Below are 26,779 nucleotides of genomic sequence, written 5' to 3'. Positions count from 1 at the left end.
AGTAAAACTTAGCTGAATACAATCTATTGACTTGCAGAGATTTGGAATGCTTATTTATTATACTTTATAGTTTGTGAGGGACTGATATATTAAAGTTGGTAAGAGAATAGTACCATGTACAGAAATTACTACCACCTCTGGTAGTAACACCTGCAAGGAGTGTTGACAGCCAGTACTAGAACGCTATATTAATGCAACTATTACAATGCTTGAGTTCAATTACTGTTTTACAGTGTTGTAAAGGGCAAAACCAGCACTACCATTCTCTTACCAATGGGACTTCCAAGTGTTAGAGCTACAAGTGTTCTTTGTACAGAAGCCAGCGCCTCAAGAGTTAAAAAGGAACAGAGCTGGTTATTAAATTGTGTAGTTTTTACTCTGGTCTATTATCTCCAAGTTTTACAGCCGTCATTTCTACTCTTTGAATACTCGTTTTGAGAAGTGATAACAATCCGTTGACAAAGAAAAATGGCTTACGTGTGGTAGAGAACTATCTATAGGAGGAAGGCATCTTCTCTCACTCTAGTAAAACCTGACTGTAATCAGTTAATGTAATCTTCTTGTAACAATACACTTCCCTGCATGCACCAGAGAGGCCTCAGGGATGGTTTTCTGTGTAGGTATGGTTACTAGACTAGCATCCATGGAAAACAAAACTGCAAAAATAAATAAATAAATAAAATGGATACAATAAAAACATGAAGCAACTAACTTATACAATCTAAAGTTTTTATCACTGTAATTCATAACACATCAGTGGTGACTATGGCATCCAGTGGATCGTAGCTGAAAGTGAATGTTAACAGAAACAGGTTGCATTGATAATTGTCCTAGAGAGAGCTTTGCATCAGCAGCATTACACATTTGGTGGGCTGAAAAGATCATTGGCAATGATCAACAAAGCAAAATGATCCTGTATTGCCCATAACAGACAAGGTAGAGTCAGTGTGTTCTGCACAGCAGATAACTTCCAGCAACTAAATGGAATGAACAGTTAAAAGTTAGTAGCTGCTAACTACTTGGGGAGCCATTCCAAATCTCCAAAGAACCACAACTTCAGCACTAGAATAAATATATATTCTTGCATCCTTTGTTCCCACAATTAATCTAAGAAGACTGCACCATTTTTTAAAGACTTAATAGCTGGAAACCACCTGACCTCCAGCTATTATTATTATTAATTATTATTTATTATTTATACCCCGCCCATCTGGCTGGGTTTCCCCAGCCACTCTGGGTGACTTCCAACAGAATATTAAAATACAATAATCTATTAAACATTAAAAGCTTCCTTAAACAGGGTTGCCTTCAGATGTCTTCTAAAAGTCTGGTACTTGTTTTTCTCTTTGACATCTGTTGGGAGGGTGTTCCACAGGGCGGGTGCCACTACCAAAAAGGCCCTCTGCCTGGTTCCCTGTAACTTGGTTTCTCGCAGCGAGGGAACTGCCAAAAGGCCCTCGGCACTGGACCTCATTAGTGGCCAAATATGGTTTGCTCTAAGGGCAGATCAGACAAAATCCTGACAAAGGAGTCTGTCTATCCCGCTTTGCCTGCAGCTTTGCCTTTAGCACTTCTGTCAGAGCCATATGAAGAATTCCGTTAAACTGGGCTACAAACACCTTGAAGGCTAGAATTCTTTCTATTTCAAGGTTGGAGTGAAGAAACAAAAGATGCACTCCGTAAGATGAGAGCTCTTCCTAAGGGGATAGAAATGTTTACCTTTTTAGTGTCTCTACCCTCATCCCCCCAGTAACATATTGCACAGGTTCTTCTCAGGGATTATTAGCACAGGATTATTATAATGCACCTGTTACTCAGTTGATGTGAGGGATCCTCTCATCTTTTAACCACCTCCACCCCAATTTATGAATGACACAGCTACTTCTCATCATGCCATTTATTTGATCTCAGGGTTTGGGTAGGTTCAACTGGAGAGTAGTAGTCCTATGTCACCTAAGAAATTGTTTTCCAAGTGTGTGTGTGTGCAGTGGCGGAGTTTCATGCTCTGGCACCCGGGGGCGGAGAGCAGGCGGGGGTGGGGCTGTTGCGTGTCCTGGGGGCATGGCAGGCCGCCTGCCGGGGGCGTGGTGCCCAGCGCAGGCAGGGGGCAGCCATGATGGCACCCCACCGGGATCGCGCTGCCAGGGGCGCTGTGCTCCCCCCGCACTCCTCGTCTTCTGCAAGTGTGTGTTTCTGTGTGTGAAAGAGAGAAGCGGGGGCAATGTAAAAGTTTTGTCATACCAGTACCACCTTCACCTGACTGCTGACAGGAGAAGGCAATCCTAGCAGGGCCGACAGCAAGTGGTGCGCACTTTTGTACAGAACTTTATTTGAAGTTGTTGGCTCCCAGGGGCTTTTCTTGGGGGATGTGCAGGGTGTGTGTGTTTGTGCCACGGAGCAACAGTCTGCCACAGAATGCCATTCTGAAAACTACTTCCTTGACTATGTCAATCAATGTGTCACAGCATTTTTATGACTAGGTTCCAAGTAAAGTGATATCATTTTGCAAACAAAGTGAGTAATCCTGCCATTTCTAGATAGAAAGATAATTTCCTACAACATGTAACAAAATGTTTTTTAGACAATCAGTTGCTGCTAGAGATTCAGTGACGTATACATTTTTTTCACATCAGTTCAGCCTATTTGTAAAACAAAACAGTGATCTAGTTTGTATGAGTAGTTACCATGGCTTCCCATCCAAACTGCATGTGGCTTGAAGGACAGGTAAGAGACCTCCCCCTCATATCTAGCTGATTGTATCTAGAATTATAGAAATTGCTTTAAGAAATCAGATTTATTTGAGAATAAATCTTAGCCAGACAGGAAATATAATTTGTAACTATTTGCAAGATCATTAAAAACAGTGACTCTCTAGGATTTATAGTATTTTATCCCAATGGAATGTCAGGTCTTATTTAAACCTTCATACCAGAGTCCCAGCCAGCCATAAATAAATAAATCCCCCGAACCCCAGACATTTAATTTAAAATGTAAAATTCCCCTTGATGGACATGTTGGCCTCTGAAAAGAGATTATGTCCGGGATTTCCCGGACATGTGGCAAACCGTGTGTGTGTGTGAATGCTGTTTGGAAGAACATGGAAGTTTACAGAACCTGGCTCCATGGCACAACTAGTCTTTTTCAGAACTAGAAATGTTTATAAGTAAGTTCTGCTACCTAATAAAGAGCAGGGTAGTTTGTTACCTCAGAATACTCTGGGTTGGTCTAACTCAGGCATGGCCAAACTTGGCCCTCCAGATGTTTTGGGATTACAACCCCCATCATCCCTAGCTAACAGGACCAGTGGTCAGGGATGATGGGAACTGTAGTCCCAAAACATCTGGAGGGCCAAGTTTGGCCATGTCTGATCTAACTGAACACACAGACCGTACAGACCCCCCCCCAAAAAAAAGTCCTCGGAATTTTGGTTAACCACAGAGCTACAAATCCAACGCCCTTAGCAAATTACAATTTTCAGGATTATTGGGGGGGGTGATAATAAAGTCAATATAGTCAGTGCTCATGACAACCAGAGACACGAGAACAATCCTCCCTTTTTATGTAAGCAAACTCTTAGAAATGATATTGTTTCTAGGAATTTATTTGCACAGTAAGAGTAGTTACATTTGCCATAAAAATTAAGCTTAGAAGCAGAATGCAAATATGAAATTACTTTGTGTTTTTCTTCTAGCTGAACAAAGTTGAAATCACCATCGACATGAGTTCCGGATCTAGTGCACAAAGAATTTTTTTAAATGTACGTTACTATTTTATCATAAGATATTTGCTGGAAATGGTATTCTCAAAAATTCTGCATTCCTAAAAAGTTTAAATTATATGCCAGTATGCATTTAAATGCTGCAGTTTATGGCCCATTGAGTTAAAATGCAAAAACTCCAATAGTTTGTAATGATTCTGGATTGTGCCCTAAGTAAATATATGTAAATAATTTTATTACCCAACTTCCCACAAACATACATATATGCATGCCTCAGAATTTGGATATGCTTTCTCTGAAAAATGTGACAAAGAGATAGTAAAGATAGCATCACTGTCACATAAGTAATTCACAGGCAACAGGTTGCCCTAAAGGTGATTATATGGATCTAATCAAAGTACTTTCGGGAATTGGTTTGAAGTATAGGTTCAGGTGCATAGATCTAATCAACCTGGATGCAACCTAGTTGATTTGAAATGTAGGTCATAGAACTGCCTCTAAGCGCTGCAAGGTTAGCCACTGGCATTTTAAAGTAGCTTGGAACTATCTGTTAAGAATACAGAATACGGTTCATTTCAAGTGTTAAACAAAGTAAGCATGTATTAAATTTACGTTTGTAACCAGAGAGTTCGCTTCTTCTGTTTATGTTGCTATTTGGAAGCTGCTTTGAAGTTCAGTCAAATGTCACTGACAGTGCATTTTTGCTTTACGATCAAAGCCCTGTTACAGTGACATGTATGCAATGCTGTGAGAACAAAGGGGCGGTTCTCCTGACCCATACTTGGCCTCTGTGTACACCTTTGTCTGTGCCTCAACCTCACCCACGTTGCACTATGCAGTCATATAAATTGTCAGCTTTGAGCATCAAGTACATAATGCCAGACCTTGCTGCTGAATACACTGCATTTTCTTTAACTTAAATGCATCATTTTGTGCAAGCAGTTTGGAATTTTAACACTCAGGTAAGCACTCAGGTCTGCTTTTTTTTTACTGATGCCTGTTTTCAGTTTTATTTCCTTATATACAAAGTTGATAGAACATACAGCTGTAGAAATGAGCCACAGAGAAGAACTGTTAATTAACCAGTGTAATTCAGGGAGCTGTCATTTAATGTTTCTGTTGCAGAATCAGGATACATAAAGAAATTGATTATTCTTTCAAGAATCATCATTGATTTTATTTATACCGTAAGTATAGATCTCTTTAACCTTTTTATGAAACAGTATGCCATTTAGAATGAACAAAATTTATTCAGACGTTTCCACTTGACAAATATTGGATGATCCTGCATTATCCAGGGCAAATGGAAAAAAGCATTTCAAGTGACATAGGTGAATGTGTAATATTCCAAGTGCAACCTCTTTCATCCACAAAAGGTCCATGCTCTACTGGTTGATTTAGTATCGGGGTTTAGATTACCTGCAACAAAAGCAATATAGCATAATTTTACCTTTTTTGTAGATGTTATTGCACAAGTATGAAATGTAAATTTGAAAATAACCATTGTTAGTAACTATGGAAATTAGTAAGTGCAATTTATTATATTTTCCCCAAATTAAACATGTTTAGTTTAGGACAGGGATGGCTATTTCAGCAAGAAATCTCTGAATCTCTCTCACTCTCTCTTGCCAGGCTGCAACTCGAAACAGAGTTGAGCTCCTTTAGATGGTTATTTCTTTTCAATTTTGTTTGCTCTGGATAAGGGGTTGTTTAATCCTTTCTTTCCTCCAACCTTGAGTAAAACAGGATCTTCTGTATACTTGAAGCACAGTGGGTATCCATTTCAATTTTTGATCTCCTTTGGAGAGACTGCTGGTTAATAGCCCTGTGCACCCATAGTATGGGAATGGTGAATTCACAGCAACAAAAATATAACTCCTGAAGCATTGTCACTCATTCAGCTTTCTCCTGGGATATAGTAATCTGTACATTACATTATGCAATACAGTACTTTGTATTGCTCCTTTCCTTGTAAACACAGTGGGAATGCAGTTAGTTGTCAAGCACTAAAGTCAGATTACACAAAGTGCCATTTCCTATTGTTCACGCACTGCCTGGGTAATTGGTAGGAGGAAACTTGCCTGGTACATGTGAGACCTTGACACTGATTATTACTATTGCAAGTGTGTCTGTGAAGGTCTTCTAGGGGTAGGGGAAACTCCATGATCGGTTGACTGAGGGCCATTGTTTAGACTGATTTAACTAGCAGCTGACCTGAAGTATGTACTAAAAATAACTGGGAAATGATAGAAACACCACTAGAAATTGTATGTTGCAAGGGTGAAATTGCACTTCTTTGAAAAGTAGCAGAAGATGCGTTTGGGTGGAAAATACTCACTAATGTTTCTTGGAAAAGGAAGTAAGATTTTCTCCTCCACTGTTTGTCCTCATATCTATATCAAATCTGCTCATTAATAATCCTTGAACTAGGAAGGAATATTTTTTGTTCTCCTGGATAAGTGATGAGTATCCCCTGCATATTTCAATGGAAAAGGAAATAATTAAAAGGAATTGAATTAATCCAACCTCACTGCTAGTATACAAATATAATAAATAAATAATAAAGATTAAAAAATAGTTTGTTCCCAAATGTATGTGAAATCAATAATGGCCAATGTAAATAAGTTATGTAAATGTATCCTTAGCAAGCAACGGACCTGGCAAACTAAACACCTTGGCTGCAATGCTTAATTGCTTAATCAGATTAATCAATTAAACATATTTAGTTGACTAAAAGACTTCACAATTAATCCTCCACTACATATTGTTTATTATTTTTAACACGAATTACTCATAAAGACTGTAGGTGCAAGTACTGTCTTCACACACAAAAAGAATGCTCTTCTAAGATGATGCTTGCTGCACCAAACAGTGGTCAGCTAGGTATTAGTTACACTCTGGCATTTATAGTCCTGGGCCGGCTCTTGTTAAATGTGCTGCATCTGGGGGTCCTCCTGGTGCTCATTTAGCTGAGTGGATGCTGGGTTTTGCCACAAATCCCTGGCCAGCATACATGTGTGCATAAACTTAAAGGAAATATGCTTTTGGCTATGGGGATGTTGTTTTTACTAATATGAAATTTAGACAAATTTAATCTATAAATTAATTGTCTGAGACTTACATGATTAATGAATTAACATTTTTATTTCTGGGTTGCATCCCTATTCAGAACTCATATGAAACTATTCTAATGAGCCCCATATTGGATGAAATGGGGTTGGATTAGAATGATCCATGTGGCCCTTTTAACTATGATTCTATGGTAACTAATTTTGCCTTAGTGGGATTCCCCCCCTCCCCGTTTCTTCACCTTGATTGGAGGTCTGCTCAACAGGCCATTTAAGTTTACACTTTAATAATGTCGATCGTATGCACTGGCGTAGAGGACTGAAGAGCTGGCATCATAATTCATAAATAAACCTACCACTGATGACAGAGATTTCGACAAAACGTTTTCCTTACCAACCTCACTCTTGATTTATACTAAGAGGTAGAACTATATCTGTGTTGAGTTCTTGGAGAGGAAGGGGTTTGGGAACATCATCTGCAAGCCACACAGGAGCAGTACCCATCTATTCATTTAACAGACCAGGGGCTGGCACAGGCTTCCTCAACCTCAGCCCTCCAGATGTTTTTGGCCTACAACTCCCATGATCCCTAGCTAGCAGGACCAGTGGTCAGGGATGATGGGAATTGTAGTCTCCAAACATCTGGAGGGCCGAGTTTGAGGAAGCCTGATCTAGCAGATGAGCTGAAGACTGATGAAGAAAAGCTCCGTTCTCTTTGGTAACTGCTCCATAAATTACTTTCTTCTCCTCTCCTCTCATTCTGGCTGCCACTAGATTGCTAGATCAAAGGTCGAATTAAAAGGCAGACTGGACTCAGTCTTAGACACACGGCAATCCATAGGTTAAGGATGGCACTTTCAGATGTAATGCTAAACCATACTTCAGTATAATACCCTCATTCTGTTTATATCACAATGCATATTCACAATAATAAACAGCAGTTAATAGGCTATAGATCAGTCATAACCCATTTAAACTCATTGGGATGTAGTACAATGGACATAACCTCCAAACTGGATTTAATTAAAGTTACAATAATATTTAAAGATTTTATAGTGCTGTTTGACTATGCTAGACAGACTGGTGCTGCAATTTGCAGGGGCGTGGAGGTGGAGTTAACAAAAAATAAAGGAGAATTGCCCAAATAAATTACCGTATTTTTCCGTGTAAAAGACACCCCCATACTTTTGGGGATCCCAAATTTAGAAAATGGGCATATGCAATATCTGTTTATAAGATGCCCCCAGATTTTTAACCTTATTTTAAAGTAAAAAAATCTAGCCTTATACACGGAAAAGTACAGTAACTGCAGGAACAAAGGAAGCAGTTAACCAAAAATCCGGACCACTGAGCTATTGAATGCAGCAGTGTTTGCTGTTAGATTTAAAATTAATTGTGTTTACATAAAGGGTAACAGATATCTGCTGACTGCCAACTGAGTATTTATTTAGTTTTGATGAAAATAATCCTAGCTGTTTCATCAGACAGGAAACATTTGGAATAAAACAAGGTGTTTTTGTCTTCAGGGCATTCGAAGAATAGGCGGTGATCAAGAACTACGAGCGGTCAGAATAATATGCGAACAGGTAACTTCCTTAAGGTTTTTGGCTGTACCGATATTCACAACTCTGTTATATTTCTGGCTGCTCATGGTTTGTTTTTGTGACTCATCAAACCACTTCACATACTGGTTTCATATACTTGTGCTCACCTGTTCTCTCTCCTGCCCTTGTGGAAAGGGTTTATTTTATTACTTTTTAACCTGGTTTGGATTGTTTGATTGCAGCCAGTATCTTGTAATCCTCCTTACATTTAGCCCTGTCATATGGATTCGTGTTATCCCCATATTTCAGATGGGTGGATGAAGTTTAGAAAGTAAGAACGCCACTTAGTCACGGCTAGAGGTGAGATATAGTTATACAAAAGAATAGAGAAGGTTGGAGAAAAGAAGGTCATTCTGTACTTCCTCTGGCAAATTAACTTGTTTCTTGGGCAAAACATTCATAGGTAATGTGTGTTGACAAGATTGTGGATTTTGCAGACTATTTTCAGACATTTGCTATTTTGGACTGAATTGCCTGATGTATTAAAATATGTGCCTGCAGTGGTGTGTCCCTCATTTGCAGGTGCATACAAATTTTAGGCTTCTGTTTACATTGCCAGATTAGTGGGCACAAATATTCAGCTGATGTTGATGTGCACATTGAACAGCATAACATATTAGTGTGGAAATGTGGAATTATCTATGCATAAAAGAATTAGCATGATTAAAGAAGTTCCATATTTGCTTTGCTTGTGGGCAGCATATTGTTCCTATGCACAGTGATAGAGATCACAGTGGAGATGATCATACCTATATATTAATTAACTTTTCTAAGCAAGAAAGCTTATGGAGAAATGAAATACTACCTGCTCTCACAGAAATGTTCCACCATTTAAATACTATTTTCCTATTTTAGTATCTAATTTTTATTTGATTTAGTATATGCCCACCCTCAGTATGTTCTTGAATGCAATATGTTCTTTAATGTTCAAGAATGTTTTGTTAACGGTTTTCCTGAAGTTTACTAGATCATGAGTTGTTTGCAATGGCATCACTTTCCACTCTCTATTAGACTGCACAAGAACACAGCCATAACATCATAAAAACAATGGCTCATCTAGTTCCTGCAAGCAGGACCTGAGCACAAGACCCCTTCCTGTGATTTCCTGCAACTGGCATCCAAAAGCATTGCTGCCTCTGACTGTGGAGGCAGAGCAGAGCCATCCTGGCTGGTAGTCATTGGCAACCGGTACAATTAGTTGATGGGGCTCCCCTTACAGCGCAAGCACATAACAGCCCTTCTCTTTACTATCAACTTATGGTTTTGCCACAAAATCAGTGTGCTGCAGAAATAGGATGGCTACTAAGAGAGGTGATTTTTCCCACTAGTTTCAATGTATAGCTTGGGGAAAATGAACTAGGTGGTTCATTGCAATTACCTTCCCATCACCTCTTTCTGGACCTGAGCAAGGGAACAGGCCCAGCGTATAGCATCTTGAGTTTCCTGTCCTCCAATGGAGTGAGATTATAGCTTGGCACGCATATGATTAGCATGCAGAAAGTCCCAGCATTTCCCATTTAAAAGGAGCTCAGGGATGGGAAAGAGACAGAGTGCCATGATCATTCAGAGCAGATACTGCTTGATGCCTCTGGTCTGGCAGTGTAAGGTGGCTTCCCATATACTATGCCCTTTTAAAATGTTGTGGTTCTTTTTTTAGGGGGGTTATTGGGTTGTTGTTTTTATTTTTATTTTATATTTTGATTTTGTTCTGTGAACCACCCTGAGACCTCCAGGTATAGGGCGGTATAGAAATTCAATCAATAAATAATAAATATGGCCATTCCAAGGATGCTGGGAAGGGAGGAGGTCGCAGGAACCGAGTTCTAGCACTTTTGATACAAGCTTTTTTTCACCATGAAAATCAATACAATAATTCATCAAAAATATGAATTCCTTAATAGGCTATTCTCTGCTTCTCCTGACTAGATTCCCCCCACCCCCCACCCCAGATTTCCAGACTAGTTTATTTTTTTACTTCCTTAACTTGTTTCTCCCATCTCCAGAAAGCATGCACACACACCCCACCCCCCTACGTGTACTAGTAAGAAGGAATCCAGTAGGCAAGTTGTACTGAACCACAGGTCATAAACATTTCAAATTGCAAAGTGTCCTGAACCTTTGAGATAGGATGCAAATAATGAATGCTCCTCCACCCACACAGCTGACCGATGTCTTGAATACAATTTCATCCTGTTTGTTTATGGTACAATGTACAAACAACTACTATATAAGAAATTCATTTGTTGTTCTCCATGTAATTAATATTCAAATCATTTCTACATGATAACTTGATTGCAATATTTTGGAGTCATATAGGCAAATACCTGTCTAATTATTCTGAATTTGAATATTTTTGGCATTCTTTATCCTTAGGCCCTGTGATTTCTACTTCCCCTTTTGCTTCTGTGCAGCCTTTTAGATCCCATGCCTTCCCGCAGCACACAGTCTTTAATATACCTAGTCAGAATCTCTCTCTCCCCCAGGAAGGGGGGCCTTTACTTCCATGGCCACACTGCATTCAGCAAGTGACCAACTCCCAAAGTTCCCCTGGCTTCAAGCCCCTTCAGTGCACTCCTGTCACAAAGCCTGCATGAAAATTTCCCCCAGCCAAGTTGGCATTCCACTTCCTTCACTGTAGCTGCTTGGAGTTCAGCATTCGCAGCACAAGTTACAAAATTCAGAAGAGCCTATAAATGAGTACAGAGACTGATGATATTTACTGTAGCTTTTTATATGAGCTTTTAGAGTGTTTTGTAAACCATGAAGTTACTTGTAGTGATTACAGCCCTCTAAATACAGTAACACAACATTTGTATTCTAGTCACATTGTAGACATGCCATAATACAGACTGTAGACCTGCCTCGAAATCAGACTTCTCTAACAAACTTCACAGAATCTGAATAAAAATAGAGAAACTCAGGTTAGATGAGTTTATTTTGTCAACAAAGAACAGTACCGGATGAACAAGCAAATCTGGTTATGGTTCTGTAAAAACAACATCCCTGAGCTCCTCTCTGCCCTCCTGGCTTCCTACCTGGGCTGTGCTAGTCAGGAAGCAGCATTTCTGTGACTGGCTGGCTGGGCTGCGGGATATTTCTCCACTTTGACAGATCATGCAGAGAGGCCTTTAGAGACTCACATTTATATATGGGAAATATCAGCTTAAGCTGATCTCTTTTTTAGTGTTTGAGAATGGAAAAATTGGTACAACTTTCCGACCATTTAAAAAGTGGTCTTACTGTGGCACCATGTTTCCATATTTGCTGTCCCATTTTCAGGTGCTGCTAGAAATAACAGTGACTATGACACCTAGAGTGCAAGGTAGCACATAGTTCTCAAGGGTGTTATGCCACAAGCGGATTCTTTCTTAATGGAGATGCTTGGTCTTAACATGTAGCAATATTTTTAAAAATATTTTTAAAAATAGCTCTTGCTAAAATATTCTTTCTGATAAATATTGATATAATATATAGCAGGAGGAGCTGCTAACTTGTCCCACCCATTGCATTCATGTAGAGAGGGGGGTATAATTTATTTATTTCAAAAATTATTTGGTGGGGGGGGGGAGGCCTTAAAGGCAAATAATATCTTTTCTTTGTGGAATGATATTCCCTGCAAGCTGATCTCTTGAGAGAACTAGAAGGCCACAAAGAGATGCTTTGCTCCTCTTCCCTGCTCTTGCTGTCCCGTCCCACCAGCCACTTTCAGATGATTATAGTGGATCTGGACAGGAGTGTTAGCAAAAGCAGCTGCTGATCTTTGCCTCCTCTGGTACCCTGACATTAGTTTGCTTGTCTTCCCAAGTCATATGTAATTTTTCTCAGAGACACCATTGATGGAATCACCAGACCAAAGATCACCAGTGTCAAAGCAATGATTCTTCAACATCAACTTCATTGGACTGGTCATGTTGTTCAGATATCTGATTACCGTCTTCCAAAGCAACTACTCTATTCCAAACTTAAAATGGAAATTGTAATGCTGGTGGGCAACAAAAGAGGTTTAAAGGGTTTATGGCAGTGCAGATGGCTAGTTTTTCATCTGTTGGACCTGTTTATTTCTGAATAGGGTTGTTGTAGTGGTTACTAAAGTTCACTCTCAGTGCTAGTTTAAAGGCAACTTTTAATCTAGGTATTTTAATATATTGTGCTGTACCTTACAGCCTCCTTACAGCATTGTTCATGCAACTCAAAATGCAGGAAATGAAGAAAGGTGTTGTCTGCCTGCCTCTCTTGATGATTTGGCAAAGCTTCAGGAAAATTCAGAAATGTTGTAAGAGATCCTTATCAGGGAAAGATGTCAGAGGCAGAACTAAATTGGCGGACGGATGGAGTTTTAGCATTTTCTACGTTGTTCTTTGAATTCACTTTTAACCAGGATATTCTGCCATCTGTCCCCTTCCTGTCCTTGAGTTTTCAGCAAGGAAGATATTTTTATTTAAAGATAGTGTACCCTTAGGATGTTTTTGTGGAAGCTTTCCTAGTGGCTGCACATCAACTATGGAATACCTTGCGCTATGAAGTGCGTTAGCACTCTCACTTGGAGTTCTTAGTTGAAGATAGTGTGTGGCATACTTTTCTTGTAAGTGGCATATTTCCTCCATCCGTTTTGTTTGTTGCTGTTCCTCCATCTATGGCTCAGGAGCAGCAGTGGAGGCAGGGACCACCGGGCAAGTCAAGTAGTTGGGAGAGCTCTGGGTTGGTGGGTTTGCACACACCTGTATGTCAGAGCTAACATCATATCCTTTTGAAGACAGTGGTACCACCACCAGTGTGAGGATGCCTCTCCCTCTGCCCCACCTGACAAGCCACTTCTGGTTTCCTCTATCCTTGCTTAGTTGTTTTATATTGTTGTTTTTATGAAATAGCAATTTTAAATGTAGCAAATATTTGTGTGCTTTTGCACACAACGTTTATGTTCTTTTCCACCAGAAGGGTGGGATATACATGTTTATGTGTGTATCAGCAGCTCTGAAGTAGCTATTGGAGAAACAGTGCAGCGTAATCATTACACTATTTGATTAGGACTGGGAGAACTAGATTTTCAATCCTTACTCACTGGAGAAGTTCTATTTGTGAATTTGGCCAGTTACTTTACTGGCTGAGAACAAGCCTAGCCTTCCCCTAGGCTAATGTGCTCCTCGCCTCCTCTGGTGCAACTTTGAGGAGGAAATCAGAAGCTTTGCCTCTTGTTTTTGTCTGAACTCAGAAAAACTGTGGCTAATCTTATCTGTGCTTAGTGGAAACAAGTAGACTTTTCAATCTGAAGGTGTAAGGAAGATTTCAAGATTTGTCTTTTAATACTTGGGGAATGCTTTTCAGCCCTGTGGAACCTTCAATGTGGGGTTTTGCAGGGCTCAATCCTATCCCCCATGTTGTTTAGCATCTACATGAAACTGCTGGGTGGGGTTATCTGGAGGTTTGGAGTATGTTGTCAGCAGTATGCTGATGACACTCAGCTCTAGTTCTCCTTTACATCTGCAGGTGAGGCAGTGGAAGTGCTGGAAGTCTTGCCTCAGTAATGGACTGGATGAGAGCCAACAGACTGAAGCTCAGTCCAGATAAGACTGAGGCACTGTTAGTGGGTGGTTCCTCAGACCGGATGGGTGGGAGGTCATAGAATCATAGAGTTGGAAGAGACCACAAGGGCCATTGAGTCCAACCCCCTGCCAAGCAGGAAACACCATCAGAGCACTCCTGACATATGGTTGTCAAGCCTCTGCTTAAAGACCTCCAAAGAAGGAGACTCCACCACACTCCTTGGCAGCAGATTCCACTGTCGAACAGCTCTTACTGTCAGGAAGTTCTTCCTAATGTTTAGGTGGAATCTTCTTTCTTGTAGTTTGGATCCATTGCTCCGTGTCCGCTTCTCTGGGGCAGCAGAAAACAACCTTTCTCCCTCCTCTTTTATATATTTGAACATGGCTATCGTATCACCCCTTAACCTCCTCTTCTCCGGGCTAAACATGCCCAGCTCCCTTAGCCGTTCCTCATAAGGCATCGTTTCCAGGCCTTTGACCATTTTGGTTGCCCTCCTCTGGACACGTTCCAGTTTGTCAGTGTCCTTCTTGAACTGTGGTGCCCAGATCATCTGCTCTTGATGGGATTATGTTTCCTCTGAAGGATAGGTTCATAGCTTGGGGGTCCTCCTGGATCCTTTGCTGTCGCTTGAGGCTCAGGTGGCCTCAGTGGCCCAGAGTGTCTTCTATCAGCTTCAGCTGGTTGCCCAGCTATGCCCCTATCTGGACAGGGATAGCCTAACTACTGTTGTCAATGCTCTGATAACCTCAAGCTTAGATTACTGCATATGTAGGGCTGCCTCTGAAAAAGGTTCGGAAACTTCAGCTGGTGCAGAATTCAGCGGCCAGGTTGCTCACTGGAGCAAGATGGTTTGAGCATATTGCACCAATCCTGCCCTGACTGCACAGGCTGCCAATTAGTTTATGGGCCCAATTCAAAGTAGTGGTTTTGACCTATAAAGCCTTAAACGGCTCAGGACCGCAATAGCTCAAGAACCGCCTCTTTCCATATGAACCTACCCAGACCCTGGGATCATGCTTGCAGGGCAGCAGCTGAAGAAGGAGCCAAAAGGGTTTTTTTTTGTGTGTGATTCTTTGTGGCTGATTAGCTGCTCTCCCTGTGCAAAGGTCAGAGGGGGCAGGGTTTCTGTTGAGGCAGGTGATTAGCTGTGGGAGGAGCTTATCAGAGCTTGCAGGGCAGCGGTGCGCGCAGTTTGATCCATCTTTTAGATTTAGGGGAGCTACTCTCAAACGTTTGTTGGAGGAGACCTAGGTTTTTTTTGGGGGGGGATTTATTTGTCCTGTCTTCACGCTTTTTATGATGGAGGACCGCTGTAGCCACCCCCAACGACACGTTCTCAAGATGGAGGGGGAGGGAACAGCTGCCGTCGCCTGCGGTTCCTGCGCAATGTTTGCCATCTTGCCAAAGGTTGCAGGCAGCTTTACCTGCAGCAATTGCATGTTGATTGCCCTCTTAGAAGAAAAAGTCCAGCAACTGGAGGAATGTGTAGCTACACTCCAAAGAAGCTCTTCTTGGAAGCAACAGAGCACACCGTCTCCACAAAGGAGGAGACAGGGGACTCTCCTGAGAAGGAGGCTAGTTCACCAACACAGGAGCCAGATATATGGAGAAACGTGACTCAAAGAAGTAGGAGGCCCAGGGTTCGCTCTGATTGTTTAGAAATACAGTGGTGCCTCGCAAGACAAAATTAATTCGTTCTGCGAGTTTTTTCATTCTATGAGTTTTTTCGTCTTGCGAAGCACCACTGTGTATTGACGGTTTCCCATAGGAATGCATTGGCGGTTTTTAAAAAAAGGCTCAAGACGTTTCGTCTTGTGAAGCAAGCCCATAGGTAAATCCGTCTTGCGAAGCAACTCAGAAAACGAAAAACTCTTTCATCTTGCGAGTTTTTCGTCTTCCGAGGCATTCGTCTTGCAAGGTACCACTGTACACAATCGCTTTGAGGTCCTCTCCCCTAGCATGGAAGACGAAGAGCAGACTCCATTTGAGGATCTCTCCCTCATTACAGTCGATCAGGTATATGAAGATGAGCAGCAAAGTCAGTCCTCAGGGAATGTGCAGGCGACCTTGGAACGGACAGCTCACGGAAGAACCCCGACCAAACCTAAGAGGAGGCGTGTAGTGGTGATAGGGAATTCCCTACTGAGGGGAACAGAAGCAGTGATCTGTGGGCCTGACAAGATGTCTCGGGAAGTGTGCTGTCTCCCCGGGGCTAAGATCCAAGATGTAACTGAACGACAGCAAGGAATCATAAAACCCTCTGACATATACCCCTTCCTCTTGGTTCATGTGGGAACCAATGACACTGCAAGCAATAGCCTCCAGAAGATCAAAAGAGACTACGAGGCTCTGGGCAGGAAATTGAAGCAATTAAATGCACAAATTGTCATCTCATCTGTCCTCCCAGTTGAACGACGTGGCCCAGGGAGAGAGGGAAAAATAGTGGAAGTGAACAGCTGGCTTCGCAAATGGTGTAAACAGGAACGGTTTGGATTCTTAGATCATGGACTGCAGTTTCTTGAAGATGGACTTCTGGCAAGCGATGGGCTGCACCTCACAACGGTTGGGAGGAATGTTTTTTCCAAAAATCTCAGAAACCTCATCAGGAGGGCTTTAAACTGACTAATGTGGGGGAGGGAGACAGTGCTCCTGAAGGTAGGAGTCTATCAATTGATGAAGATGATCATCCAAATGTCATAGACCAAATGGAGCAAACAGCACGCAGACCTAGTGGTGGGAGGAAAAAATCCTTAAATAAGAGACACGGGTGAATGATTAATGGACTTCAATGTCTGTACACTTATGCGCAAATCATGGGAAATAAACAAGATGAGCTTGAGCTCTTGGTACAGCAAACTAAATATGACATAATAGGCATCACTGAAACCTGGAGGGATAAGTCCCACGATTGGAATGTAATAATGGAGGGATACAATCTATTTCAGAGAAACAGATCAGACAAGAAAGGAGGAGGAGTCGCGTTATATGTCAGGGATGTGTATACCTGTGAAGAGATCCAAGATTTAGAACCTCAAAGCCAAAGTGAGAGCATTTGGGTCAAAATTAAGGGAGAGAAGAATAACAGTGACCTCATTGTGGGAGTTTACTATAGATCCCCAAGCCAAACGGAGGACATAGATGATGCCTTCCTGGAACAGATGGCCAAGCATGCAAAAGGAAGGGAGATAGTAGTAATGGGGGACTTCAATTACCCGGATATTTGTTGGATGTCAAACTCAGCCAAGAGCATAAGGTCAAACAGATTCCTCACTGGCCTTGCAGACAACTTCATTGTCCAGAAAGTGGGAGAAGCAACAAGAGGAACAGCCATTTTAGATCTGGTCCTAACCAATGTTGATGACTGGTTAGTGGGGTAGAAGTGGAAGGATCATTAGGCGCGAGTGATCATGCTCTTCTGAAGTTTACTATATAGCGGAAAGGAGCAGCCAAGCATACTAGGACTCAATTTCTTGACTTTAAGAAAGCCGACTTCATAAAACTTAGGGAAGTGCTGGGTGAGATCCCATGGACAGTAATACTAAAGGGAAAGGGAGTTCATGATGGCTGGGAGTTTGTTAAGAGGGAGATAGTAAAAGCACAACTTCAGGCAATACCAATGAGACGGAAACATGGAAGGTGCCTAAAGAAGCCAGGGTGGCTATCTAAAGAACTTTTAACTGAGTTAAGATTAAAAAAGGATGTGTACAAAAAAATGGAAAAGGGGGGAAACCACCAAAGAGGAATTCAAACAAATAGCCAGCACGTGTAGACACAAAGTCAGAAAAGCTAAAGCACAGAATGAACTCAGGCTTGCTAGAGAGGTTAAAAGCAACAAAAAAGGCTTTTATGGGTATGTTCGTAGCAAAAGGAAGAACAAAGAAACAGTGGGGTCACTCAGAGGGAGAAGATGGTGAAATGCAAACAGGGGACACAGAAAGGGCTGAACTCCTCAATGCCTTCTTTGCCTCAGTCTTCTCCGATAAAGAAAACAATGCCCGACCTGAAGAATTTGGAGCAAATGATTCAGCAGAGGAAACACAGCCCAGAATAACTGAGGAGATAGTACAAGAATACTTGGCTAGTTTAGATGTATTCAAGTCTCCAGGGCCAGATGAACTGCATCCAAGAGTATTAAAAGAACTAGCAGATGTGATCTCAGAACCACTAGCAGTCATCTTTGAGAATTCCTGGAGAGCAGGCGAAGTCCCGGCAGACTGGAGGAGGGCAAATGTTGTCCCTATTTTCAAAAAGGGGAAAAGAGAGGACCCAAATAATTACCGCCCAGTCAGTCTGACATCAATACCAGGGAAGATTCTGGAGCAGATCATTAAGCAAACAGTCTGTGAGCACCTAGAAAGGAATGTTGTGATCATTAATAGTCAGCATGGATTTCTGAAAAATAAGTCATGTCAGACTAATCTGATCTCGTTTTTTGACAGAATTACAAGCCTGGTAGATGAAGGGAACGCAGTGGATGTAGCCTACCTTGATTTTAGCAAGGCATTTGACAAGGTGCCCCATGATATTCTTGTAAAGAAGCTGGTAAAATGCGGTCTTGACTATGCTACCACTCAGTGGATTTGCAACTGGCTGACTGACCGAACCCAAAGGGTGCTCATCAATGGTTCCTCTTCATCCTGGAGAAGAGTGACTAGTGGGGTGCCACAGGGTTCTGTCTTGGGCCCGGTCTTATTCAACATCTTTATCAACGACTTGGAGGATGGACTCAAGGGCATCCTGATCAAATTTGCAGATGACACCAAACTGGGAGGGGTGGCTAACACCCCAAAGTACAGGATCACACTTCAAAATGACCTTGACAGATTAGAGAACTGGGCCAAAACAAACAAGATGAATTTTAACAGGGAGAAATGTAAAGTATTGCACTTGGGCAAAAAAAAATATGAGAGGCACAAATACAAGATGGGTGACACCTGGCTTGAGAGCAGTACATGTGAAAAGGATCTAGGAGTCTTGGTTGACCACAAACTTGACATGAGCCAGCAGTGTGACGCGGCAGCTAAAAAAGCCAATGCAATGCTGGGCTGCATCAATAGGAGTATAGCATCTAGATCAAGGGAAGTAATTGTGCCACTGTATTCTGCTCTGGTCAGACCTCACCTGGAGTACTGTGTCCAGTTCTGGGCACCACAGTTCAAGAAGGACACTGACAAACTGGAACGTGTCCAGAGGAGGGCAACCAAAATGGTCAAAGGCCTGGAAACGATGGCTTATGAGGAACGGCTAAGGGAGCTGGGCATGTTTAGCCTGGAGAAGAGGAGGTTAAGGGGTGATATGATGTTGTTGTTGTTTAGTCGTTCAGTCGTGTCCGACTCTTCGTGACCCCATGGACCAGAGCACGCCAGGCACTCCTGTCTTCCACTGCCTTCCGCAGTTTGGTCAGATTCATGTTTGTAGCTTCGAGAACACTGTCTAACCATCTCGTCCTCTGTCGTCCCCTTCTCCTTGTGCCCTCCATCTTTCCCAGCATCAGGGTCTTTTCCAGGGAGTCTTCTCTTCTCATGAGGTGGCCAAAGTATTGGAGCCTCAGCTTCACGATCTGTCCTTCCAGTCAGCACTCAGGGCTGATTTCCTTAAGAATTGATGCGTTTGTTCTCCTTGCAGTCCATGGGACTCTCAAGAGCCTCCTCCAGCACCATAATTCAAAAGCGTCAATTCTTCGGCGATTAGCCTTCTTTATGGTCCAGCTCTCACTTCCATACATCACTACTGGGAAAACCATAGCTTTTACTATACGGACCTTTGTTGGCAAGGTGATGTCTCTAGTTTTTACAATGCTGTCTAGGTTTGTCATTGCTTTCCTCCCAAGAAGCAGGCGTCTCTTAATTTCGTGGCTGCTGTCACCATGGATCATTGCCTTGCCGTGGTGAAGGGGCTTGAAGAACTCAGAGAAGCTATGAACTATGCCGAGCAGGGCACCCAAGATGAACAGGTCATAGTGGAGAGTTTTGACCAAACGTGATCCACCTGGAGCAGGAACCGGCAAGCCACTCCAGTATCCCTGCCAAGAAAACTCCATGGACAAAGACAACAGGGGTGATATGATAGCCATGTTCAAATATATAAAAGGATGTCACATAGAGGAGGGAGAAAGGTTGTTTTCTGCTGCTCCAGAGAAGCGGACACGGAGCAATGGATCCAAACTACAAGAAAGAAGATTCCACCTAAACATTAGGAAGAACTTCCTGACAGTAAGAGCTGTTTGACAGTGGAATTTGCTGCTGCCAAGGAGTGTGGTGGAGTCTCCTTCTTTGGAGGTCTTTAAGCAGAGGCTTGACAACCATATGTCAGGAGTGCTCTGATGGTGTTTCCTGCTTAGCAGGGGGTTGGACTCGATGGCCCTTGTGGTCTCTTCCAACTCTATGATTCTATGATCTTCTGAGGCTCTTCTTTGTATGCTTCCTTGAGAGGCCAGGAGGGTGGCAACACAAGAACGGACCTTCCCTGCAGTGGCTCCCCATCTATGGAATGCTCTCCCCAGGGAAATTCACCTGGAGCCTTCATTATACACCTTTGGGCGCCAGGCAAAAACATTCCTTTTTAACCAGGCCTTTGGTTGATCTGATTTATATCCTATGCCCTTTTAAAATGTGTTTTTTGGGGGGGGGGCAGTATTGGGTTGTTGTTTTTTATTTTTATTTGGTATTTTGTGGTTTTATATCTTGATTTTTATTCTGTGAACCTCCCTGAGATCTCCGAAAATAATACTAATAATACTTATACTGCTACTACTACTACTAATAATAATAATGCAAGCAGAGCCTATCAAGTAAAATCTGAAGGCTGTCATCTAGTGCTGAGTTTTATGCAATTAAAATCCCACTGAACTCATTTGCAAAAGGATACCCCTGCTCTAATGCACTAGCAGAGACCTCAGATCTGTGCAGATGTTGGACTGAAACCGGTCCTGACTCCTGCATTACCAGTTTCCCACAAAGTACTGAAGAGCCAGCTCTGCATCAGGGTTCCTGCTCTTGGTCCTTTGGCAGAAGGAGAGGATTCAACAATTCTCTGCTTTCCTTTGCTGAAGCCCTTTTGCACAGACCGTAAAGCAAACGAACGACAACGCTGCCTTTCCCACTCCTCTTTTGTAGGGTTTTGTGCTTGGATCTTGTGTCCACCTGTTCATGCAAAAGAATCCCAAAAGCTGTGTTTGCATAACAGGAGATGGCGATGATGCCTATGCATTTGCAGGCTGTGAGAGTAAGGTTAATCCTTCTTTTATTTGTCATGATTAAAAGTAATAATAATAGAAACACTTTTTCATACAATATGAAGGCAAACAAGGTGTTAAAACACTTCAGTAAGTTATTCTATTTCCCCACATCATCACATTTGTTTCATGCAAGAAGAGCAGGCTAAAATTAACCTAGCTTATATTTCTTTTTGTTTTAGATCATGAAGAACTTTGTGGCAGCAGTTATGGATCTTTTTGTCTGAATGGTGGGATTTGTTACACGATACCTGCCATTTCCAGTCCCTTTTGCAGGTAAATGTTTGTATTTTCATTGCTACATAAGAGTCATCTCCTGGGCTAAATTAGCAATGGAGGAAACACATTATTTCATCAGCTTATCTAGAGCATGTTTCTTATGTATTGATTATATAATCATTTGTGTGCCACCCTTCAGGGAATATCCCACTCAAGGTAAATCACAAAATCACAGTGGAAACATTTAAGCTGCATTGTTTTTAGGTAATATACAAAGGGGCTTCTCCAGACTTTTGTAGGGCTGGAGACAGATAGTGCTCTCCTAATACGCACACTAACCACCTAGTCACACACAAGGCTGCCAAGGCTGCCTGAGGGTTTACGCCTCTTTCCTCTGGTGCTAGTAACTTTGCCACCTCATTGCCTTTGCTGTTGCCATCGCTGCCAGGCTTATTTTGTCTTTAGCCCCAATCTGGTGTGTCAAGGAGCAGGAGCGGTGGTTTATGAGCACAATTCCATTTAGTAACACATCTGTTATATTCTTCTTTGCACAGTTGTAATGCCAGTACCTGATGCTAAGTGGTACATATAAACCAAGACTGTAATCATAATTGTCCTCTATAAAAATGGTTATTGGCACACAGTAACTGCCTGTGGTAAGCATATATGGGATGAGACAGAGCACTTTATACTGACAAAGCACAGCACAGGGAACGGAATTGTTATTTCCTCAGTTCACAGGACAAGACAAGAAGCGAAGGGTTCAACAGAACGAGTAAACATTAACCGCCTACTTAAAGAGTGGCACAGCAATGGCACAGCTTGGCTAGAGAAGTTGTGAAATGCCCTTCCTTTGATTTTTCTATTTCTTTTAAAGTTGGACAGACAACTGTCAGGTATTACGACATCTGGTTTTAGTATAAACATCAATTTTGCTTTGTTTATTTAGTTCGTTAGTTACTAGTCTTTATATTGCATTTTATTGCTCTAGTCAAATCAGCTAACAACAACCACATATACCAATATGCGGGTTTCATGCACAAAGATGTGTTTCATGCATCTCTGTGTTCAGAAACCAGTATCTGAACAAAGAGGCCACTTGCTGGCTGGATAGCCTACACCTCCTGTTGTGTGGACTATGATGTTACCTGCTCCCTTTCTGCTATAGAGTATCAAACACACCTTGCTTATCCATTCCCCTTCCTCCACCCTTCAGGAAATGGGCTGCATTCCATTGTGTTAGCAATCACTGGGGCTGGGAGTCAGGATATTGAACTGCTAGGATCTTCCTCATCTACCTGGCTTTAGTGTTAAATGAAGTAGCCACATGCTGAATTTTCACTTGTACCACTTCAGCAAGCATAACTTTGGGCAAAGTCAGGACTAGCGACTCATTTTTTCCCATTGCACCAGAAGAGGCTAGTGAATATGGAAGTTGTTACAACTTCTTATCAACTTCTTTAGTAGCAATTCTATCCTGCCAAGTATGTAACTAATGGATGGGATCGCTCTGTGAATTAGATTATTCTGTTCCAGCATGTTCTTATTCAAAGCATGGCATGCTCCTTATCAGTCAGGCAAGAACGCTAATTATAAGTAAGAAAGGTTTTGTTTACACTGTGCTATCACTTGGTAATCAGTAGAGCTAGGAATAGTAGTAATGGAAGAATATGTATTCCACAGCTCAGTGGTATTACAGAAGGACCAAATGCTTGCTTAGACAAATACTGGCATGTAAAGGATCTATCCCTAGATCTCACCCCAACTTCTCCAAGTTGCTAATCCTCTGCCTTGATTCCTTCTCAAATGATTGGCAAAATTGTAGCTCTGTGCAGAAAAGACTGGGTGCTAAGGTAGTTGGTTTCCATAGCCAGTAGTAGAGTCAATCACTAGAAGACTTGAAGAAGTCTTTGGGGCTTGGGACCCCAAAGTCCATAAAAATATTGTTAATATTTATGTGATTGAAATGACATTTGAATCATCTTGGCTGGTTTCTATGTGCTATAAAATGTAAGGTAAGAATTCACAGTGATCTTTCTGCCTAAGGAAGATCTTGTGAGAGTACATCTTCCTCACTTGCCCACCCACCCCTAAAGATTTTTTCCAGACATTTAAAGTTCTCATGGTAAAGAAAAGAAACTGCATTGCCATTTAAAACTGTAATAGTCATACTTGGATGCCCTACCACCACTACTATTTGAGCTGTACTGTCCAGGACACCTATGGACCTATAACTGTAATGTATATCTGTTGTGATCATGTGTGGACTGGCAATGGGGGGGGGGGTGTAATTTAAATGCAAAGGAAATGTGCAAGTAGAATTTTTAGCTTTCGACTCCCTCATTTCCCTCATCTGTGTTTGTCCCCAGAAAGCCCACTTCTGGTATCAGTTGGGGAGGAAATGGTAGGAGAATTTGGTGGTGGGAGGGGCCAGCCTCCCCACAACCAACTGCTTTGCCCTTTGATTTGGCCCCTGATCCCACACTGCTCCACCTTTCATGTGATTGGGCCAGATCTGCATCTAATCTGCAGTTTAGCCTGGTTGCCATATTTGGGGTATTGCAGAGGATAGAAAACCTCCACTTTTCCATCATATTGCTGATTTAGTCCCGTATTGTGTTTTGAGCACAAGGAAAATGTGATATCCCTGCAACAAAAGTGCTTGCTTGGGGAAGACTTCTAGCTCCTCTGCGGCAGTTGACTGTTTATCAAGGCAGAAAGTTCTCTGGGAAAGTCCTAAAGAGTGAATGATGAGGGATCACTGCAGTGCAGGTCTAAATGTGGTCTGAGGCTTCTTGGCAATAAAAAAACGCTGTATTGAAAAGTGGAATGCTAAACCAGGACACATGATGCAAGAGAACCTTGTGTAACTCTGTGGACTGTGGACTGTGTACATAGCAGAATTACACCTTTCTTTTGAATAGATAAACATGCCCTTTAATGAGTACATGAAGGAAATGATTCCTGTTTGCTTTTGGATTTTTCACAGTTACTGCTCTTTTTGGCAGAAATGGGGATTTGGGTGAAGCAGGAGAGGTCTCATAGCTGGCACATGGCCTTTCAAAAGCTATTAGGCTACTACTACCCATTCAGATACAAAATCCCACACCGATGGTAACATATTTTTTGGAAATAAGGCTGAGTGAATTTAACAGGACCCACATTGAATCCCGTGGCTCCATTTAAAATGTTAGGTCCCCCAAAATCAGTAGCAGTCAATGGGAGAAACTTTTATATACCAATAGGAACACTTTTAATTTGGCCTGATAACAAATTGGCAGTCAGTGCAGACCTCTGAGCAAGGGTCCATCACATAGCCTGCGCTATACCCAGATTGAAATGGGTCTAGATAATCTGTGTCTTCCAAGAATGTCCACAGCTGTTGAGCCACATTGTCCCGTCAATTTTGAAAGGATTTAGTGCTTGCCATCTTTAGCATGTTTACTCTGAAGACTACTTATTGCACATGTCACTGTTGCATTAGGTGCAACTAACTTTTTCTAGATTGAGGCAAATATGTTTTGTGATTGGACTGTAAAGTACTGAACTTAGCTGTGATCTTCACTTCAGCATCTCTCCTAATAGCGAACTCTGGTGCAGAGTGGAAACAGTAGCCAAAACAAGGCCCCTAGAGGGGGAATGAGCGTGCTTGAGGGATTTGCAGAAATACAAAAGTTTTTTTTAAAAAAAACCTGGTGGGCAAAACAGACCAATGAGGACTAAGACTGCTAACTATGTAATGATTACAGTAAATTGGAAAAATAAAACAGAATGTGATGGGAATGACTGGAGGGCAGGGTGAGATGGGCAAAGGGAGGAGGCAATGGGCATTTTTCTGGTAACAATATAATGTTTCTGGTAACATATCATAATATAGTATGGCAGACCCAACTAGGTGCAGTACAGGAAATAGCACATGGTGTTGGGAGAGAAGAATGTGGTGTGTTTGTGTGTAAAGCAACACTAATATCTATCAAATCCTGCAAAGAGAAAGTGCAATTCTGTTACCAGTATAAACATGCAGGTCAAGTTATTGGCATACACATTTATAATTTGCATTGCTTTGTTTTGACTGCAGAATTATGAGGCACTAAAACTTTGCATAAGTAATAAGGATCTTGGCTCCTTGGCTTGAGCAGACTTTAGTGGGAACATGGTATTTTTTGCCTGCATCGGATATTTATATACAAAGCACGTTAATAAAGAAACCCCCTTGATTTTCCTGATTAGACTAGAGTTCTAAAAATAACACTATATGTTCTGATTAATATTGCTAATCAGAAAGAAAGCAGTGGGGGGTAGTATATGAGTGCAACGCCTACTAAACCTGCAATGCAACTGGAAGAAAGAAAAGGAAAACTACTTTATGCTGCAGACCAGGACAGATTTCACATGTGCCACTCAAAGCACTTTTGAACATAGGAAGCTGCCCTACACTGTCAGACCACTGGTCCACCCTGCTCAGTAGTCTACAATGATTGGTATTGGCTCTTCAGGTTTCAGGTAAGGGACATTCCCAGACTTACCTGGAGATGCCATTGATTAACCATGGGACCTTCTGCAGATGCTCTTCCACTGAGCACCCCTTCTCCAACTTCTCTCCTACTGTTAATGTGCGCATGTGAAATATCAAAAATAGAGAAGAGCAGTGATACATCAGCAGGCAACTACACCAGGTTTCCTCCCACTGCTGAATGAGCAGCGCAAACATCAACAGCAGAGTTGGCAAACACTAGAATGCAAGCAGGAAATGAGGCAAGTCTGTAAGTAGCCCGCTCAGAAAATAAAGCAGCTACTCTGGTCAACCCTGTGTCTCAATAGAGGCCATACATGTAAGAAATAACCCAAGTGTTAAGTAAATTCCAGTCGTATTTCAGTTCAGTTCATTGTATATAAATCAAGAAAGGGTTTCTACTTTTAATGGTAATATTAGCCTAAAGCCAAAATCCTGTGCAGTCAAAACTCAATGGGTTCAATGGCAGGTGGAATTGCCAACGTTATTTCCCCCGGAACCTTGTTCCCCTTTCTGCCCTGTCTTTTTTGTTTTTTTGCCACGTGTATAAAGCTGAATGCATAAACGTTAAATGCATTTAAGTTGCGGGCTAACGGTAAGAGTAATTTGAGGAAACACATCTACGATCATTCTACCCCTCCAGTGGCATGTACCACTGCTTCCTTTAGTCCCATCAGGGGAAAAGGTGGGGTACAAATAAATATATTACTATTAGTACTAATTATTCATGACATAGTTATGTTTAGTAGCAGGGAGATGTACCACTAACTTCACCTGCATTTTGGTCTGGCACAAATACAAGGGCACAAGTTGCTATTGGAAGGACAGTGGCACTAGGATATTAATAAAGTGCTTCAGGGACACAGGTCGTGCTGTGGTCTA

At 41.9% G+C, this 26,779-nt stretch overlaps 2 long non-coding RNA genes across 5 annotated transcripts in view; one reads left to right on the top strand and one right to left on the bottom strand.

Annotated features, from left to right (window-relative positions):
* The window catches only part of LOC310657925, a 66,657-nt gene extending 44,424 nt beyond the window's left edge, over window positions 1–22,233 (top strand). For all 4 annotated transcript variants that reach the window (XR_014502001.1, XR_014502002.1, XR_014502003.1 and 1 more), the window contains 6 exons: window positions 3,692–3,757; window positions 4,844–4,905; window positions 8,313–8,372; window positions 21,047–21,160; window positions 21,348–21,441; window positions 22,119–22,233. This is a non-coding gene — a long non-coding RNA (uncharacterized lncRNA). The remainder of the gene's footprint in view (window positions 1–3,691; window positions 3,758–4,843; window positions 4,906–8,312; window positions 8,373–21,046; window positions 21,161–21,347; window positions 21,442–22,118) is intronic.
* On the bottom strand, window positions 3,586–26,056 carry LOC310657927. Its single transcript, XR_014502007.1, has 3 exons — window positions 25,911–26,056; window positions 6,057–6,191; window positions 3,586–5,137 (listed from the first exon to the last, which is right to left on the bottom strand). It is a non-coding gene; the product is annotated as an uncharacterized lncRNA (long non-coding RNA).
* Window positions 26,057–26,779: the final 723 nt, after the last annotated feature.

This window comes from Podarcis tiliguerta, assembly GCF_965153285.1.
Source record: "Podarcis tiliguerta genome assembly, chromosome: 9".
NCBI classification, from domain to species: Eukaryota; Metazoa; Chordata; class Lepidosauria; order Squamata; family Lacertidae; genus Podarcis; species Podarcis tiliguerta.
The sequence above is the reverse complement of the archived record's forward strand: the minus strand, read 5'-3'. Positions and strand labels throughout refer to the sequence as shown.